A 19,710-nucleotide genomic window follows, 5' to 3' on the forward strand; every position below is an offset into this window, starting at 1 on the left:
TTATACGTTTCTGTATAACTGTAACCTTACAAAACGTTGAACAAGCAATGAAGACAACTGTTACTATTCTATTCGTCACTTACATGGGGACAATAAAAAGCGATTTATTGCTTTCACTAGTCTAGATAGTAGGCCTAAGCTATCAAAACCGGATAAAGTAAAATAGTTTGTCACCTTTCTCAAATCAAAACTTCAGTTTTATTTTAGTTAATATTTAAACATTCTTATGTACCGGTACTCATCTTTTTTCCCAAATTATCTTATTTTTATACCTTATTTGTGTATGTAATCTTGAAATACTCGCATCGGTGCCAATTGGCAATATGTAGCGCAATGTAACGAAACTCTACTTCGCAAAAATGATTTTTACAGTAAAAAAAAGCAAATATTTTAATATGTTATTATATGCACTCTTCATAAAATCGATATAGCCTACCATGCACATACTCAGCAATCTATTTTTTACATTGATTCAAAGTCTGCAGATCTTGCATCAATGTAAAAAAAGAGTAATTTGTTGGCCGGGCAATAGTCTATGTTGTTACTTATTATAGAACGTGTGCATTCTGCATGCTGGCCTTGTAATGGCGTGGAAGAGTAGCCAAAGAAAGTCAGAGAATTTAGATTTTCTTTTGCAACAACAATACCTTTATACATCGAAAAATAAAAAAAATGTTTGAATTATTTATGAATAAGGAAAGGAAAAAAGCAAGAAGAGAGATTTTCAGAAAGCCATCAAACTTTTTTGACAAACATTTTCCAAGCAAAATCATTAAGTTCACCTTAATCTCTCATGTAGAACACGAGCAAATCAATGAGAATTTATTTGATATAAATTTTGATATTAATTGTCTTCATTTTACGAATTGCATTGCAAAGTTGAGAATTTGATTCGGTAGAGTTGTGTTTTTGCTAAAACTATGTCGGGTTGGATTGCACGAATAAAAGCATGGGGTTGAAATAGCGCCCAGTGATTTTTCATAGCTATAAATTACATCAGTAAGCACATTCATGTAAATTAGCTTGGCAACTTACGTTTGATGGTTGTGACCAACTGTCTGTCTTTCGGTCTTTGTTTTGAGATATTTCCGGTCGATTGTTTTCCGATGTTGGGTGAATAGATGTGATACAATCAGAGTTTTTCTCCAAAGATTTTGAGGTAGAAGTTTTGTGCTCCATTGGGTGGCTATTTTGCGTATGTTTTTCAGAAGTTTTTTCAGCATCTGTTTTCATTGTCTGTGCCGAATCCATTTTTGGAAGTTTTTCTCCGGGAAAAGGTTTAATGTAATCTCGTTCTTCGCTAATGGAAATTAGAGATTCAACAGGTTTCGTAATTGACATAATTGAGGCTGACTTGGATGCTGTTTCAGTACTTTCAGGTTTTGTGTACTGGGCTACTGAGTTCGTTATCGATTTTTTGTTAGCTTCTGATGTCTGATATTTTGTATCACAATTCTTTAACTGTAGACCACCCTCTTTGCTATTGTTGAAAGAATGCACTGAATTTATACTCACATTCTCTTCCTGTTTAGATAAAGAAGTTTCAGCTGTTCCAACACTCTCAACGTTGAGGTCAGAATGGATTTTAAAAGATAATTTTCTTTTAAGTTCTGTCAAATAAGGAACAGCACCTTTCTTTGGCGTTGTTGGCTTCAAGGCTTCCTTCCTCTTATTGCTTTTAGTTGCTTCTGAATTCTTATCAGATGGTAGCAAACCTTCTTCATTTTTTATCACCCCAACTACTTTTTTTGAGTTGCTAGTTGCATTGTTTTGTTTCTTGCTTTCTTTCTGACTTATTTCTGTTTCTTCAGCTATGTCTTCTATCACAGCTTTTTTATTTCCTTGTGCTTTGGAGGTATTTCGTTCCATTTTATTTTTTTGGAGTTCCTTTTGAACTAATTCATCTTGAGAGAGACGACGAACAAGCGCCTCTGACGTGCTTATCTCATTCACACGTGAGTCAGATATTTGCTTTCCAGGCTCCAGCTCTGAAAAACGTTACCACAGACCAATATACCAAAAACTATAGACTATATATTAGTCAGTGACGTTCGGTGGCTTAAACTGTTGGGAAAGCAACTTGGAAATATGCTGCAGCAAGGTAGTAGGCACGAAGGGCGTAACCGTCGGGCGAAGCCGTGGTGCCGAAGGCAACACTTCCAGCGGGGGGTCTGGGGGGCCTCCCCCAGAAATTTTTGAAAAACACTTCCAATTTGGTGCACTCTGAGAGCATTTCCAAAACAAATCAAAAATAAAAATCTGTCAAATTGTGCTTCGCCTATGTCGTGATCATACATCCATTTAATGTTTAGAAGTCATGAACAATCTTAATTTTAACGTTGCAGGACCAAAATCCAGTGTTAGACATGGAATAATAGTTGTCTAAATATTTAATTCGTCATGAATGTTCATTCTCAGATGTTCAGTTAGGCCTACACTACAAAAACTAACACTTAGGCCTAAACATTACAACAGCAAGCAATTTGTACAAAAAGCTGGATAAGTTTGCCTTCTGCGTATAGAAGCTTAACGAACTAAATATTGCATCCGCACCTGAAAGTTCATTGGCGAAGTAACGTTATATCAACGCTGTAAAAAGGGCAAAGGCATGACTATGAAAGCTAGTAGGCTAAAGTACATGGCGAGGAGACATAAAAAAAACAGCAACAATCTTTTCGCCTTTATGCTGCTGTGCTGTGTACCGTAACGAGAGACCATTCTGTGCGTATGACGAGATAGTCTTGCGATTGCACGCATTGACGTCACTGGGAAAGCAACACCATAACACATCTGATTGGCTAAGCAGCTGGTGACGTTTTGCAAAACGAGTGAGGATTGGATAAAATGAAGGCGTTTTTTGACGTTTTTGAACGTGGGGAAAGCAACTTTGAAACTTGATTTCCTTGAAGCCTCAGTGGTTGTTTCTGACAGAAGCGTTTGCGTTAATTGGCATTTATAGGCAAGACATGCGGTTTGGTGAGGACTTAGACTACTCACAAGCGTTACGAGTAATTCTAGTCACGAACACAGTAATTTTCAAGTTAAAATAGACGAGATAAAAATAATAAGAAGTTAAACTTAAAATTTAGTCATTATATTTTGCATAGTTTTCGCTCAGGTAAGCACTGCTTTCCTTGCTTTCCCTCACCGATCGCAACCGATCGTCACTGATATTAGTTTATATTTTAGTACATCGTTTTATATCTATTTTGGCTTGAAGTATGAAGCAAAAGTTATTTGATGACTAGTGCAATATTTTTTAACCTACAAAACTCAACAAGGTGACCTTATCTTTGCAGAAAAGTAACCAAGAAATAACATTATTTAACGAAAACAAGACAGCGATAAAATAGCAGCAGTTCAAGATAAAAAATATCTAAATTCGTTTATACAGTATTAGTGCTCAAATTATTGGCAAATGCACACCTATGTAAAGTTTTGCATTCTTTGACAGGAATTCAGACAATCATTTTATCTGGTCCAAAGGTTTGCCAGATTGGGTAAGGATCTGACCAGAACTTTACTAGATCTGGACCAGATAAAGTGGCTGTCTGGAGAGTTTCTGTATTTGGCTGTAGTAGCTTGTTGATCAGCATGAAAGAGCTGGTTCTGCATTTCTTTTGTTAATTGGTGTGACCCCCAAAAAAAGTAACTTAGCGACAAAAAATCACCCTAGCCATGACACATCAAATAAAATAAAGTTAAAAAAACAATTAAAGGCTATTATTTCTCAAAGCATGGTTCAAAGGATGGATGATATAGAAATGACGTCTTCTGAAATGATGAGATTGACATGCAATTAGTTAAGATAGATTGTAGAGTAGGCTACACTACAATACATTCAAAAATTAACTGATTGAAATAAAAAATGTTGAAATCACACTTTTTTTTTTACTTTTTGGCCCACCAACCAGTGCTCTCGATACAAACTTTTTTGCAACCAACCAAATTCTCAGTATTTTCAGAATGAGTATAAAATTAATGGTATTGAAAATGCAAATACAGTTCAGTCACCTTTCACACCAGAATTTTTATGAGAGGAAGAACTGGAACAGTGCGACCCCGAATACGATCTGCTCCTTGATGACAGTTTTCTAGAATCGGATGACTTGTTCTCGCTTTTGTTTAAAGAACCAACCTAAAGAAAATCATAATCGGCTTTTGAGGGATGTTTAAGTTTTAACAAAATAATTTTGATTTGACAAAAAATATTTTCTGAGATATTTTCACTGGAAATGTGATAAAGATCGACGTTTTCTATGACGATAAAAATCATCTTGTCAGACAAATCTCAGTCGAGAAATAGGCTACATCGCGACTGCTATGGTATTGCGGTATTTTCACGCTTTTTACATCATCTCACTTCACACTATGTATCTCACTATGTACAGTAGCCTACATAGATCGTTATGGGCAGATACTTCAGGTACGCAAAGTGTAATGGTGGATTAGAATGAAGATTGTTAACTGGAAAAGTAAATCACAAAAAGAGAGTATTAAAGGATGGTGTGGACTAAAAGAGACGTTGGATAGTAACCATTGAAAGCAACAATAATGACTGGTGCTGAAGCTATTTTATTACATGAGGAGTTGTTAAAGGAAGCAATAGAAGGTTGCATTGAAAGTACAAGGTGAAGAAAAATCGTAAATTTAGAGTGGAGGATATATAGTGTAAAGCTGTTATAAAAACCTAGGATAAAAATGAAAGAGAGAACACCAGCGACCCTACCAAGGGACAAAAGTGCAACTTACTAAAATGATTTAATGTTAGGCTTAAATGTAACTGAAAGAACAATGCTGGTGCATTTATAAAAACTAATCGAAAACCTCATGAATGCAAAAATGATGAGTAACATTTCATGTCACCAGCGTTGAAAGCGATTGGTCTAGCACAAAGGTGACGAACCTGCGGCCCGCATACGGCCGGTTAAAGAATTTTGTGCGGCCCGCAAAACAATTTAAACAAAAATCCCACTAAGCAAAAAAATTCAATGCTTCAATGTTATTTTTTAATATTTTATGCTTCAATGCTGCATTAGATAGCTTCAGCTGTATGATTCGCATGGGCTTTTGTTTGTTGTTTGAAAAAGAAATTTCATTAACTAATTTGTTGTTTCGGAGCATACTGGTCGAAACATTTAGTCAACTTGAGCAAAAAGGATAGAGCCAAAAAAAGAAGAAATCATACTCATATGAAAGCAAACGCTTCGAAAATTAAACTGTCGTCATTATCAGTGCAATTACTGTTGCTCTATCCTTTTTGCTCAAGTTGATTTGTTTTTATTTTTTACAGTTATACAGTATGTTTCGATTCTGCGTAAGATAATTTCAACTGTTTAGGTTTTATTACTTTCATCCGCCGTTTGTTACTTTTCATGAATAATATCTTGAGTCGCTTCTAAAAGATTTCATAGTAGGTTATGATTAAAAAGTTGTGTGGCCCGATAACTTATGTGTAATTGACAAAGTGGCCCGCGACCGCAAAAAGGTTCGTCACCCTTGGTCTATAGCACGAAGAAAATTATCTTTTATTTATTGTAGTTGACAAATGTAACAATGTGTTTACAATAAAATTTCCAGAAGCCTTTAAATTAATAACAAACTTGTGGTCAAAACAACCAAACCTTGATAACCTAACTTATAAAAAAAAAATAGAAGAAGCCTAACCTTAAAGGGAATCTCTGCGCTGGCACTTCTGAACAAAGGAGCTGTCTGAAGCTTATTTGATAGCCATTCGTGAGCGGCAAGCTCTTTTCGTTTCAGACAAAGCTGACACAGTAAATCTCCTTTCTGCAAAAACGAAAGAAGTAAACCTAAAATTCAACGTGAGGGTGTCAGGATGATGGTCTTTAGTGATGTTGCTCATTAAAACATATGCACCCCTATTTTACTTTGAAATAAAGTTATTGGGAATGACTGAGTGTAGTTACTAGGCTACGTACAGTTGCTAAACAAAGCCAATAGCTACACAAAATGCGCGTATGCCGCTTATCTCTATAATTCAGTGCTTCTTAAACTGCAGACGAAAACTTTTGACAACTAGAGCTAACTTTGTGAGGGTCATGATTCAAATATTACACAGGCGAAATAGGTCAACAATCCTCAGGAATAAAAGCAATCACATGGGAATTGTTTTGCTTCTCTACTGCAATGCTGAATAAATCGATGAAATATTTAATCAATTTTTAGTTTTTTCAAGTTGCTGTATGTAGGTAAAAGGATTCCGTCTAACTTTATGAAGTAATTATTTAATTTGATTAACTTGCCTGAATTGAAGCAAAAGAGTTTTCCGTGTTTGTACGAACGGTTTAGCTTTCTTATCACTAGAAAATCTTTCAACGTTTCCACACTACTCCTACGTGTGCAAATGTTAGAAACGAATATCCACATTTTAACAAAGAGCACCTACTGTACCTTGGCCAAAACTGAAGACGATGCGCATGATTTGCAGATAAACTTGCCACACGAACTGCATTTCAAGTGCTTTTTGAATTCGTTTATCTCATCACACCGTTCTTTGACATCTTGAGCTGCCACTTTTCTTGAACTTTCGTCATCCTTTTGTGCATCGACGGATGTGACAGTTGAGCACATCGAACACGGCATTTCAATTTTCGGCTCTGAGGTTGCTTTCTTTTCTGAACTCTCGCGCTTGGGTGTTGATTTCCCACCTGAACGCTTTGTTAGCGAGTCAGAGCCTGAGTGTTTTTTGTGAATTTCAACGTTTTTCGCTACTTGTTTCTTTTTGTTGGCACCTCCTTTTAAAAAATATAAAAACAACAGTTCAAAATAAAACGATTTGTCAGTTATTCAAGTTATGTATTTTCAAAAGCAAGACTTTTAAAACTTTGAAGCATTTCATTTCATTAGAATGTAGGCTAAAATTTATTTTCAAAATTTCGTTTCTATTAAAAAAATTTTGAGTAACTTTGCCCAATGTTGACCAACAAAATGTCGGTTTTGAATGGTATTTTTTAACACCATTTATCAACTCCTCCCTTCTTAAAAAAATGAAATCGAACTGTTTTTAATGTCTATCTCATGTAGCCTACTGCAGTTTACAAATCGTGAGCAGTATAATAATTAACTTAATTATTTAATTAGAATCTGCTTGTTTTCTATTGTATTAGGGTTAGGCTATTAGGGTTGGGCAAAGTTGTTCAAAGAAAGAGCCGCATGTGGATAAACCATAAACACTAGCGAGCCGCAAAATCAGTTGACAGAAATAATAATATAACAGCAATAAAAACACAATGATTGTTTATCCATATCAGTTTTGTACTTGCCTCGCTAATCTCTGAAAATTTGGACGATAAATTGTTAACGCTGTGAGAATTAATTCTTGCAAGTGTTCCTTTTGAAGTTAAGTAAAAGTACGGTAACGTATGGCGTATATTCACAAAGCACAGCTTGTGAAGTTGTGAATGAACCTCAAAACTTCAGACTGCTAAGCTAGGCAGCGCCAGCACAGCACGTAAAAATAAATCATACCTAGCCTAATTCTTGGTCTCAAAATTTCGAACAATCATGCTTATAGACTCAGTAATACTTTAATGCCAATTTCTTCCTAGAACAGACTGAGTGCTCTGGTCAGGCCAAATTGAAGTCATACAACACAGTAGATTTATAAATTCTTATAAAAATGAATACCGTAAGTAAGTTCTGCTGCTACTTCAATTCTAAGCTTCAACTCATCGCTGCTTAGCGACTTTACTAAACTTCCAATTGTTGATGACTGAACGCGAAATGAGCCAGGAGAGGCACAATGTTGCTTTTGTAACGTCACAATTCCATTGTTTAACAATGGCTACAAAAAAATAGAGACTCCTTTTTGATCTTTGTATTGTATTGGGCGAAAATTAGATTTTGAAGAAAGTGTAAGCAGTGGCGCAGGAACTATTTTTCTTTAGGAGGGGCTGAAGCTGCCGTAGTGCTGTCAGCTTCTGGGGGGCTTCGCCCCCAGACCCTCCTTATGTGGAAGGGTTAACAAGTGAGGAACGGCAACAACAAAGCTGCTGTTTAGGAAATTAAAATGCAAACGAACAAATTAGAAAGTGATATGAAACCGACGGTTTATGGAAATGAGCTTTCACACGCTTCCGAAGATTGATTTTCGCTCAGGTGTTTTCTCTATGAACTGTGTCATGAGTTCTTTGACATCGACAGTGTCCAAAATGTTTTGGTGGACTTGCATCAACGCAAAATGAGTAAGTCTTTTTTGTGTCATTGAGCTTCTCAACCACGTTTTCAGGCGTCTAGAGCAGAAAAAGAACGTTCTGATGATGCAGCTGAAACCTGGAGGCAAAGGCAGAGCTCCACGAATATTCGCGTTTCTTTGAAAAGATACGGTAAAATTTATAGTGTTTGAGTGTTTATAGTTGCGATAATATCTCAGCAACGTTTTGAACGGATTTGGGTTTTTTCCACGTACAACATCGCTGAGCAAAGTAAGTTCCGTTTGTAGGCGATCTTTTCTGATGGCATCGGGTAAGCTGATCTTAGTACCAGATCTTTCCTCATCATTTGCACAGCTCAGAGGGGCCTTCTCTCTGTTGGCTGCTGTAAGCAGATCCGCCTGGTCGAATCTTCGATCAAGCTCAGATTGAACCAAATCAGGGGTTTCGATGTAGGCCTTATTGCCGTTTCCACGCTCCTTCTCCGCAGACGACAAAGCATTCGATTCTTCTGTGTTTCGAAATCGAGTTTTGCTCACTCGGGGATCCTTTGGCATCTTTAGGATGATTGGTTGATTGAATCTTTATCCTCAGACTGGGAAAGCTTCTTGCAGAGCTTAATCCTGGCAGTTTCGCATACTTGTAGAGCAGCGATTCTTAAACTGGGGGGCGCAAAAGGTTCACAAGGGGGGCGCGAGCGATGTCAAACTATGTGACTAAACGTCGCGTAATGAAATTTTGGGGTTGTAATGAAATAGTTTAATTTAGTCTAGTGCTGGTAGGTTGTAGTCTTGCCATGGTTGTAGTCTTACCAGAGCTTACAGTAATCATACGAGCCGTCAACTTCGTCAAAACCAGTGTTGTCAATACGAGACTGTTTACCAAGCTGTGCAAGGATATGGATTTGAACCATGAGACTCTCCTCTTCCATACATCTGTTCGTTGGTTATCGAAAGGTAATATGTTAGCCCGCGTGTATGAAATGAGAGATGAACTGATGCTATTTTTGGAAGCTCATGGGAAGCAAGAAATCTTTCTGCCATTTTCATCAGAGAAGTTTCAGCTGGAGTTGGTATACCTCGTGGACATTTTCGAGGCCCTCAATAACTTAAATCTGCTCTTGCAGGGCAGAAATACTAACCGGATTAATAGCTATAATTCCATTCGAGCATTTGTGGCAAAGCTGGGGTTGCGGCACCGCCGAATACAAATAGGAAATGCAGCTTCATTTCCCAACCTAGATACTGCACTTGACAAAAAGCAACTTGAACTGGAAGGTGAGCTTAAGGCTGAAGTGGAGGCTCACCTTCAGCTTTTGAAACAAGAATTCGAACGCTATTTCCCAGACTTGAGTGACACCGACCTTCCAGAATGGAAGATGACAAGAAATCCCTTTCGTGTTAACGAAGACATTCTTCCCGATGGTTTGCAAGAGGAATTCTTGGAAATAAAGTGTAACTCCACTGCAAAAGATGATTATGAAGCAATGCCACTAACTGATTTTTGGGTTAAATATTTGCACATATACAATAAGGGAGTGGGTAGCGTGGCGATACGCACACTTCTTCCGTTTTCGTCCACGTATCTGTACGAAAGTGGCTTTTCTACACTTTTGAACATAAAAACAAAACATTGAAACAAACTTATTGATTGTGAAGCCGATCTGAGGCATTATCAGCTACAAAGCCTCGAATTAAACTTTTGGTTTCCGAAAACAATTACATCCCTCACATTGATGAAAGCTAAATATAAATTCCTGTAGTCATTACACTTTAATGTTTGCTAATTTTGTAGTTTGGTGGGGCGCAAGTTTGGATGGCACGTCAAAGGGGGGCGCGGCTCAAAAAGTTTAAGAACCCCTGTATGTAGAGGCTTTGGATCACTGATGCAGGCCCGGTCGCGAAAATTTTTTTCCCACGAGATTTCTGTCTCATTTGCATATTTTGGTAAAAAGTTTGCATTAAAACCGTGTGAATGCAACATTTTCTCGTTGGCACGGTTGGTTCAGTGGTTTCATCCTCTGATTTGTGTTCGTGAGATCGAGAGTTCGACGCCCGTCAAAGTCAAACTTTTTTTTCTTTAAATTAATTTTTGCGATGCACAAGAGCTTTTCAAAAAAAGTAGTGTTAGGGAAAACTTATATTTTATTATCATTGCAGAATTTCATTGGCAAATAGTTATTTCGCAATCTGAATCAACCAATCTCTCAAAACACTTTCGGAAAATCTTACTTTTAGAGTGACTTGAATCAATGAGACAGAAATCTCGTGGGAAAATAAATTTCGCGGCCCGGTCGCAACTTTCCAAAAGGTACCATTAAGCAATCCCCTTTGATCAACAAAAGAAAAACGCAAATAATAGCTAAATTAAGTCATCCGTTTTCCATCGGCTGACTTGGCGCAGAGGGTTAGGGCGGTGATGCAGATAGTCATTTCATTGATGTGGGTTTGATTCCCACCAGTGCTATAGCTCTTTTTTCTTCTGCAATTACCAAACAAACTTCGAAGGGGGTTTTTTCATGGTACCTTTTGGAAAGTTGCGGCCCGGTCACCGAGATTGACAGAGTGAAGTTTCCGATAGTTGAAGTCTTGTTGCCGGGGAATTATTCCATTCATTAGATATGCCGCTGAATAGAGAGCAATCCTTAACGTGCGTTGCTCAATCGCACACCCCGAGAGTCGAACCAGCGCCGCTTGATTTTGAAGTTTCTTCGTTCCAGAAGTCACGCGCTAACCAACTGAGATTGACAGGCGCAAAGACGTTCGCTACTTTCATAAGCTTAGAAACGGATTCATCTTTCTTGAGATTTTTGATCCGTTCGCGGAGAATGGTGATTGATTCCAAAGCTGAAGTAACAGAGATCTTCTTGTTTTGGAGCTGCCTTGCGACGGCTTCTGCACTCTGCAGACTGAAAAACTTCGCCGCTGCAGGTAGCCTAATCGCAAAATAAAGCCGCATCGTGCGTGCTTGTTTTACCAAGCCAAATATGTTTGCAAGTGCGTCTCCTCCCATTGCACTATCTTCTGTCATGTCGGTCAGATATGACAAAGCAATATCATGTATTATTGTAGGCTAATGTTCAGCAGTACGCGTGAAATGAAAATATTGCAGAATGATGTCCAATAAACGATGGACCGCCGTGTTAGTAGGGAGGGTCGCTACGCTAGTACTGCTACCGCGAGGTGCTCCCTGTGATTGACGACTCTTTCTTGCGAATGATGAGCGCGACTGCACGTAACAGGAACTCGATTTCTCGTAGCAATTATTGTTCAAAATTTTTCTAAAAATATGTTATGTACCTTAAATTGTAAGAATTTTTTAAGGGGGTTGAAGCAAATATTGAAAATTCCAGGGGGGCTAAATTTGCACTAGGGGGGGGGCTGCAGCCCTTGAGCACCCCTACTTCCAGCGTCCCTGAGTGTAAGTAACAAATTTTAATTTATAATAACCAATTTTTGCGTCCCAATCAGTGTGGCGCACATGGCTCGAGCCATACCTGTCATACCCTAGGTACCGGTACGCCACTGCTTGGTTGACAGCGCAAGAAAACATATTTATAAAATATAATCTTAATTTTTTTTGTAATATTACGATTCAATACAAGAGCCACAGAATTTATGCTGTCGAGCCGCATGCGGCTCGCGAGCCGCAGTTTGCCAACCGTTGGGCTATATACTGTAATGTATTTGCAGATTAGACACACGATACAAATTATAGTAGGCTACTGTATTAAACGTACGTACATTGTCCAGTTTTCTTCATTGTTTATTCAAGAAAAAAAGGTTGTTCAGAATGTTAATTTATCGTTTCATTTTGTACTTATCTTGAAACATTGCTTACGTCAGCCCACCCAAAATAACGAAAAAACAACTGATAATCAAGCTATAGCCTACTCCATGGGTCACCAAATGGCGGCCCGCCACGCTGTATCGCTGCGGCCCACTGAAGGTAATCACCCCAATGTACGTCGTTTCATTTATGCCGACGACCTCTGCCTAGCTACCCAATCAAAAAACTTCTCGGTGATAGAAAAGACCTTAACAGGAGCACTCTCCGAGTATTCCACATATTACAAGTATTGGAGCCTAAATGCAAACCCTTCCAAAACCCAAGTAACATGCTTTCACTTGAACAATCATAAGGCTAGCCAAAAACTTATCATCAATTGGGAAAACACTGCTTTACAATATACCCCCTTTCCTGTATACCTTGGCATAACACTGGACAGGACCCTATCCTATAAGACACACCTACGCTTAAGAAAAAATTATCTGCTCGCAATAACCTTTTGCAAAAGCTGGGAAACTCAAACTGGGGAGCAGATGAGCACACACTGAAGCAAACAGCACTGGCTCTCTGTTATTCGACCGCTGAATACTGCGCTCCAGTATGGGCTAGGTCAAGCCACACCAAAGTAATTGACTCCGAATTAAACCAAGCATGTAGAATCATAACTGGCACACTCCGTCCAACACCAATCTCCGACCTCTATAACTTAGCAACTATAGCTCCACCTCATATCCGAAGAGAAGTCGCTACAAAAAAGGAAAGAGTAAAACAAATATCCGACGAACGCCACCCTCTCTATGAACACAAACTTATTCCAGCAAGACTCAAGTCACGCAAAAGCTTCATCAAAGTCGGCCCATTGGAACACACAAGCGCGACAGCTGCACGACTAGAAATGTGGACTTCTGAGCCCGATAGGACACAACATCCTGCCATCCCAAGTCCTTCCGAAAGTCTACAACAAACTCCCACCCTTGAGAGAAGAGAGTGGTGCTGCCTAAACAGAACCCGCTGCGGAGTCGGGAGAAATAAAAGCAATCTTTTCCGATGGAAGATGACTCCTGACCCAACGTGTGATTGCGGCCTAGACAATCAGACGATGAAGCACATCCTCACCAACTGCCCCCTTAGCCCTTCATGTGATGACAACGACCTCAAAAACATCACAAACAATGCTCTTACCTGGCTCCGACACTGGCGTGACAAGCTATGAATGAATGACTGAAGGTATCAGCATACAAGTATACCCAAAATTACTTTTCTTAAGGATTTAAAGAGCACGAAGGCAAAAAATGCTTTCCGGGAAGCATATTTTCGCTTTGCATACGATTCCACCGACCGACCAATCAGATTATAGTTGTAGGTGGGGATTGCTTAAAGCTATTCCAATGCGATGTCCAGACACACTGTCCCAGTGGTTGATTAAAACGTTTGTTTTCGAATTTCGAAAATGTCGAGCATAAGGTTGCTTATTTTAAGTTTGCAAATGTCATGTAAACACTAGTGTGCGTTTCACCGTTATTGTGTTTCACGACCAGTGTTCTCTTTATGCAAGTTTTTGTTGGCAAAATAGGTCGGTGTGCCAACTCAATTTATAATAAATTGGCAAAATATTATATATAAATTTAAAGACTTTTTCTGATTGTATTATGAAAATATTTAGCTTAGTGCTGCAAAATGTTTTTTTTTTCTTCTTTTTTAAAGAAGTATGGAACGCTTCACGATTTCGAGTGTCATCCTTGCGCAGGGGCCATGCTAATCTTCTCTGTATCGTTCCAATTTTAGTATATCTACTGCCGAAGCAAGTTCTGCAAAATGTTATTAATCAACAAATTCTTGCCACGCTGATTAGCATCGCAAGTGACAGTTGTCTATAACAAAAGAAAGACGGTTTTATAGACTCTCACAAAAAGGATGAAAAACCAACTTATTGCTTTTTTAAAGGGAAGACTGTTCATGAATTACGGTAGAATTACGATTTTGGGGTGATTTCTACAAGCGTTTGTTTCATGGTGCCTGGTTTCTTTTTCCCTGTTATTGGAGCCTATTTTTTGCTGATATGTTTGTAGGTCACTATTGTTGCCTGTATTGCGATGTGTCAAACATTTCCTTGTTTACTTGTTAATTGCAACGTATCTTTTGTGAAGCGAAGTGACAACACCACTCTTGCTTGGCGATGAATATTCTGATGAAACTGCTCGCCTCGCTATAAGTGCGCAAAACAAGTGGCCTCGTTTATAAGGCATTGTTAAAAAACGTCATAAGTGTTGTAAAAGGAGCTTGGCCTGGCAGTAGCGTTGTTCGATTAATTTTGTTGCTGCGGTATTCTAACATAAATATGAACAACATGTAACGCTGGATACTGGGTACAAAATACGTTCTTTTTTAGCATAAGAGTCAACCTACCTAACATTTTATTAGTGCGGCCCGCCACAGCTCTCCTTAGTCCCAAAGTGGCCCGCATGCAAAAAAGGTTGGTGACCCCTGGCCTACTCTATAGGCTACGAGCGCAAGGAGTAGGGTATCACCTTCAGTTTCAGAATTTCCAAGACCTTGATTTCCAGATAAACCTGCATCGGTGGTGTGTAAGTTTCGCTTGTTTTTGTTTTCAGTTTTCTTAGTTTCAGCATGTGACGTCGGTAACTTTTGATTCGAAAAAGATTCAACTTGTTTTTGAATATTTCTTCATTATGTAAAGATAAATAGTTTATTAGAAAAATAGTCTTAGTTAATGTATAAATTCATGTTATTGCGAAAACACTTCAGATAGCTAGCCCATGCAAGGGCCGTAACCAGCGCTGTATTCGTAAAAAAAGCACAGGGTATACTGTCAGATTTGCCAAAATGATAAATAATACAGAACTTTCAAAATGCTAATCTTTGTTCTACCGTAACATGAATTATCAACATCAAAATTGAACGAGAGGTACAAAATTGGTCCTCAAATGGATAAGTAGTTAGTTAGTAGTTGTCAAAAATCAGTAAGGATAGCATAGGCTCTTTCTTTGGAAAAAACCAGAGGGTATGTTATAATTGCTTGAAAAAAGCAGAGAGTATACTGCGTATACCGCCGTATACCCTCGAATACAGCACTGGCCGTAACCAACTTTTCATTGCGAATATAAAATAAGACAATATGACACTTAAACAATCACTTTGCCTGAAGCCTTTATTCGTGGCCTTTTGGAAAATGTCTTTTCCTGGTTGTAATCCTGATTTTAAAAACATCATTTTCTTGAATGTATGATCAACAAAATAAAACAAAATGTAAGCATTTATAAACATCGAGAAGATTATTCTGGCATATAAATAACGTTTATAATGTAGTAGTAGCCTACTACTATATCAATAATTGTGGACTGTTCGTAACCTTAATTGTTGCCGAAATTGGTATCACAGGGCTTTATTCCAGGCCAGCAGCTCAATCCAGAAGTTATGCTATGGTTCTGGTAATTCCCCCAAAAGCTGCGACTTTTCAAAGCCTAATTGCATTTGTAACTATAGAAAATGCACGGTAGATAGAACTTGGTTGAAATATGTGTAGCGAGCGACTGATGACGACTCTTGAACATAAGCATTTAAAAATTCATCACTGCTGCAAACGTCATATTTCCAAACACTTTACCTGACTTTGCGATTTTCCAACTGATCTATTTCTTGTGCTCTTGCAGCCACTTCTAAAATAGCAGCCATTTCTTTGGGATCCAAGTGGCTTAAATCCACATCGGATAGTTCCGTAAATCCTGGAGGAGCTGGAAATTTCTCACGTTGTTTCTGAGACATAATTGCTTGTCACAGAAGTAATAGGCTACTCATATATCTTGGTAGAAATGTGGGATCAAATATCACAAAGTCTGTCTTAAATGAGAATTCATAATTTCTATTTACAATAATTACTTTAATTAGCCTATTTCATAACGAACAGCCTTATTTCGCAGGCTATGGTAATAAGCCTTCCAGAAACACCACCGTATGGTAAAATAAAATATTTAAACTTGTGCTTTTTTGTTTGACAGCAAACCGACATCTCTTCTGGATGCATCTGTTGCACGCTTTCTGTTGGACATCAAATCGATGTCAGACAATAGCTTCGTGGCACAGCAATCGATTGATGTAAATAGCATACTTAAAGTTAAATGGCAGCAAACACCCTGCTGTGTTATAGCTACCACCACTGTTGACAAGAAATTGCTTTAGATCTACACTAAAGTTTAAAATGCTGTGAACTGTGGTCGTTTGGAGAGTAGAAAATGCGTGCGCTCCCAGCAGGGCCAATGATTTATTTTGATTGTTCACAAATATGCTCTCAGCTTTCTATTATTTGAACCGCAGTCAACTATACCGTAGCACAGTGCTCTTCAACCTTTTTGTCCATGGTACACCTTTTTTCAATTTTTAATAACTTCGTATACCTCACAAATAGCAATGTTTAATTGTGCCCAGGAAGTAAAAAAAACTAATAATTAATTAATTGTTTGTTAAAGTGATTATAGTATATAGTCTTGAACTGGGCACAAGAAACTACGCATGCAAAAGTGCAAAAAACGTCAAAATTGAAGATTTACTGGCTAGCTTGTTGTTGCATTGTTTCAGCAAGTTGGACATAACGTGGTGTTAGCTCTTTCTCTATTCCTCCCTGCATTAAAGAATCAATGTCAAGTATCGAGTTTCGTTTGTTTGACATGATCTCAACAAGACTGGAAAACCCTTCTTCACACAAATAAGTGGTAGGCATCTGCACCAAGACATCAATGGCTTTTTGGGCGAGATTTTTGTATTCGGGAAATTCAAGAAGAGATACCCAACATTCTGTGTAATCCACTTCTCGAAATGAGTATTTTTGATTTAAATCAGCCCGTAGTTCCAATAATTCCTCATCCTCAGTTGTTGCTTCATTAAATGGTTGGATATTCCACGAGTTTGCTTCCAGACATTGGTCGTTATCTTCAGGAAAATACGTAGTCAAATTGTCGGCAAGTAATTTCAGGTGACCAACAATAAGGGCAGACAAGTTATCTTCAGTAGAAACGTCCTCAAACTCCCAGCTAGACTCTTTCATGTATTGACTTAATACAGGAAAGTCATTGAAGTTCCTCGACAAAGCATTCTCTTTCCAGAGTGCAATTTTCATCTTCAGCGCATTGATCTTGCTAGTTGACCGAAATATATCACTCCCTCTCCCTTGAAGACTGATATTCACTTGGTTCAAACGATTAAAAATCGACGCCAAGTATGCCAATTTTGCAATCCAGATTATGTCACGAAACTTGGAAGCCCTTGGGTCTCCGTGTTCAGTGTAAAATGCCCCTAATTGTTCGCGAAGTTCAAACACACGGGAAAGAACTTTCCCTCGCGATAGCCACCGTACCTTTGAGTGCAGAATAAGTTTTTTAGAAGAGGAGGTCATTTCATCACAAGCCCGTACTTGCGCATTAATGACGCAACAATCCCAAAGTCAAATGCGAACCACACGGCACACGCACCCAAAATGAGCGTATCTGTTTCAAAAGCGCAAAGCCGGTTGGCGAGTAATAACCGCACACCAGTAGGTCCGGTTAAAAGTTTACAAATACGCCAATTGCTGTCTCTGTTGTGACTTCCACTATCACAGATCTAAGCTGTATACCCTTCGTATACCCTTCTCCAGCTGTATACCTTAGTTTTGATCTGGTATACACTTGGGTATATAGTATACCCAGTTGAAGAGCACTGCCGTAGCATGTGGAACAACAGCGTTTAGTTTATCATTAATACAAAGTGATTTCCTTGCATTATTCCTGCCATATTTTAGAAAGTTACTACATAACACCCACTGTAAGCTTACTCATTTAGGCTATAAGCCATCGTAACTTTCGGCATATTTTTGAAATTTAATACGATTGACAATCCTGCCTGAGCAACTGTAAACTCTTCACCATATCTGGTATTTCCTTTGCCAGCTTATCGAGCTTACGAAAAAGTACCGAATGCTTTGCAAAATATTAGAACGGCAATTACAGAAAGGATTTAAAAAAGGGAAGAGTTTGCAGCCGGATGAATAAATAATGCAAAGACGACGTCGCAATGCGAAGTGCATGCAAACGGTTTTCACGTTTCAAAATTTAAATCAATATTCCTTCAGAAGCCATAGCTGGCTACTCACCGACAAGGTAGTTGTCAGGGTGGCGGTTCTGTTTTTCTCTTGAGATTTTGCTTTGAGGTCAAATTGTGTTGCACTCATTTGGTGCATCTGTCTTTCTTGCACTGATCGGTCATTAGCCCCTTTTGGCTTTAGTTGCAGTACTTTGCTTCTGGTAGGATCTGCTATTATTGTTTTAAAACGTGCTGGTCTTGTAGTTTCGTGGTGTACTTTAAATGCTGTGTTTGAACTCGTTACAGTGTTCTTTGTTAGACCGAAAGAAGATATAGGCTGTTGCTTGCTATTTCTGTGAACCCTGGCACAGTTTTGGAATTTTGGCATTTCAGTTTGGTGTCTGAGCATCATACAACTTTCAAAAGATGCAATGCTTTTGGTGTCGTTTGTAGAACAGGCAAGTTTGACTTTCATCTGTTCTAACTTTTTATCATCTCCGGAGTTAAAAAAAGATTTACTGGTACCATTTAAGGAGAAATTCATTTCATCAAACTCTAAGTCCGTATCTGGTGACACAATGCTCTTTTTATTTCCCATCACTGCAAAGATGTGAAAAAATATTTCTTCAAGATTAGTTTTTTTCGTGTTGAAGTTTCGAGTCCTGCTGCTCTTGTTGTAAGTCCAATGACTTTAAAGTGTAAGTATTCTAGTAACACTCTATAGAGAAGCGTAGTGAACGGCTCACGGGTGTAGTCTAAAACATAACACATGTCTATAAGTCTGCATATTTCTTTGCAAAATCTCGATCAGAGTGAATTACAGCAGGAAAACTGGTGCTACAGCATAATAGATTTTAAGGTCTTTTCATAAAAACTCGATCGTTTGAAACTTGGTTGGTGGCCTTGCAATAAAAAGGATGAGCTGTGAACGCATCAATATTTTATGAGTTTGGTAAAGCTTCGACCAATAGCCGATGGTCTTTTTCATTAATTGGGTATAAATCAGATGCCTCAATGGAAAAAAATCATTTAGAATTCTGTTATCTTCTGAAGTAAAAGTTTGATGCACTTAACTGAACACTTTATTGGTTGAGTGTGATACCAATTTTTATTGGGCTTGCTACTCGATGTGACTGGTCGAAACAAAAATGTCCCCAACGCAGCAAAATTTCATTTCGAAAAAAGTTTGTTAGTAAAGCATTTCGTTGCAAGCAATGTCGTTTCGTCAAAAGCTTGTGAAAGGAAACTTATAAAAATCACAGAACGCAAAAAATTACACTTGAAGTGCCCTAGCTTCATGTTGTTAAAGGATTAAGGTTGTAAGGTTCAGTTCAGTCGTTCCCGCATGCATAGCATCTTTTCACAAATTTGGACTAGGTGGGCAAATTTTTAAAAAAGGGCACTTTTAGCGCGAGAGTTATGTTAAAAAGGGCACTTTTAAACATAAAGTGATAAAAAGGCATATTATACTGTACATAGACTAAACTTTTGAGACCCATAATTGATTCCTATATTCATCCCCGTCCACAATATTTTATAAATAATAATATAATAAAATTTAATCTAGCAACATTTAGTTGCAGAGGTTTCTTTTACTAAAGTAAAAAGAAACACCTATGATAGGCTAGCCTATATGAAACACAACTGCTAAGATATTATAATGAGTTGAATCTTT

The 19,710-nt window shown here is 38.2% G+C and overlaps 1 non-coding gene across 1 annotated transcript; it reads right to left on the bottom strand.

The window, feature by feature from the left end:
* Window positions 1-13,665: 13,665 nt before the first annotated feature.
* On the bottom strand, window positions 13,666-13,768 carry LOC145779191 (U6 spliceosomal RNA). The gene has a single exon (XR_014290537.1). It is a non-coding gene; the product is annotated as a U6 spliceosomal RNA (small nuclear RNA).
* Between the last annotated feature and the right edge of the window lie 5,942 nt (window positions 13,769-19,710).

Source organism: Aplidium turbinatum, chromosome 10 (assembly GCF_918807975.1).
Source record: "Aplidium turbinatum chromosome 10, kaAplTurb1.1, whole genome shotgun sequence".
Taxonomy (NCBI): Eukaryota; Metazoa; Chordata; class Ascidiacea; order Aplousobranchia; family Polyclinidae; genus Aplidium; species Aplidium turbinatum.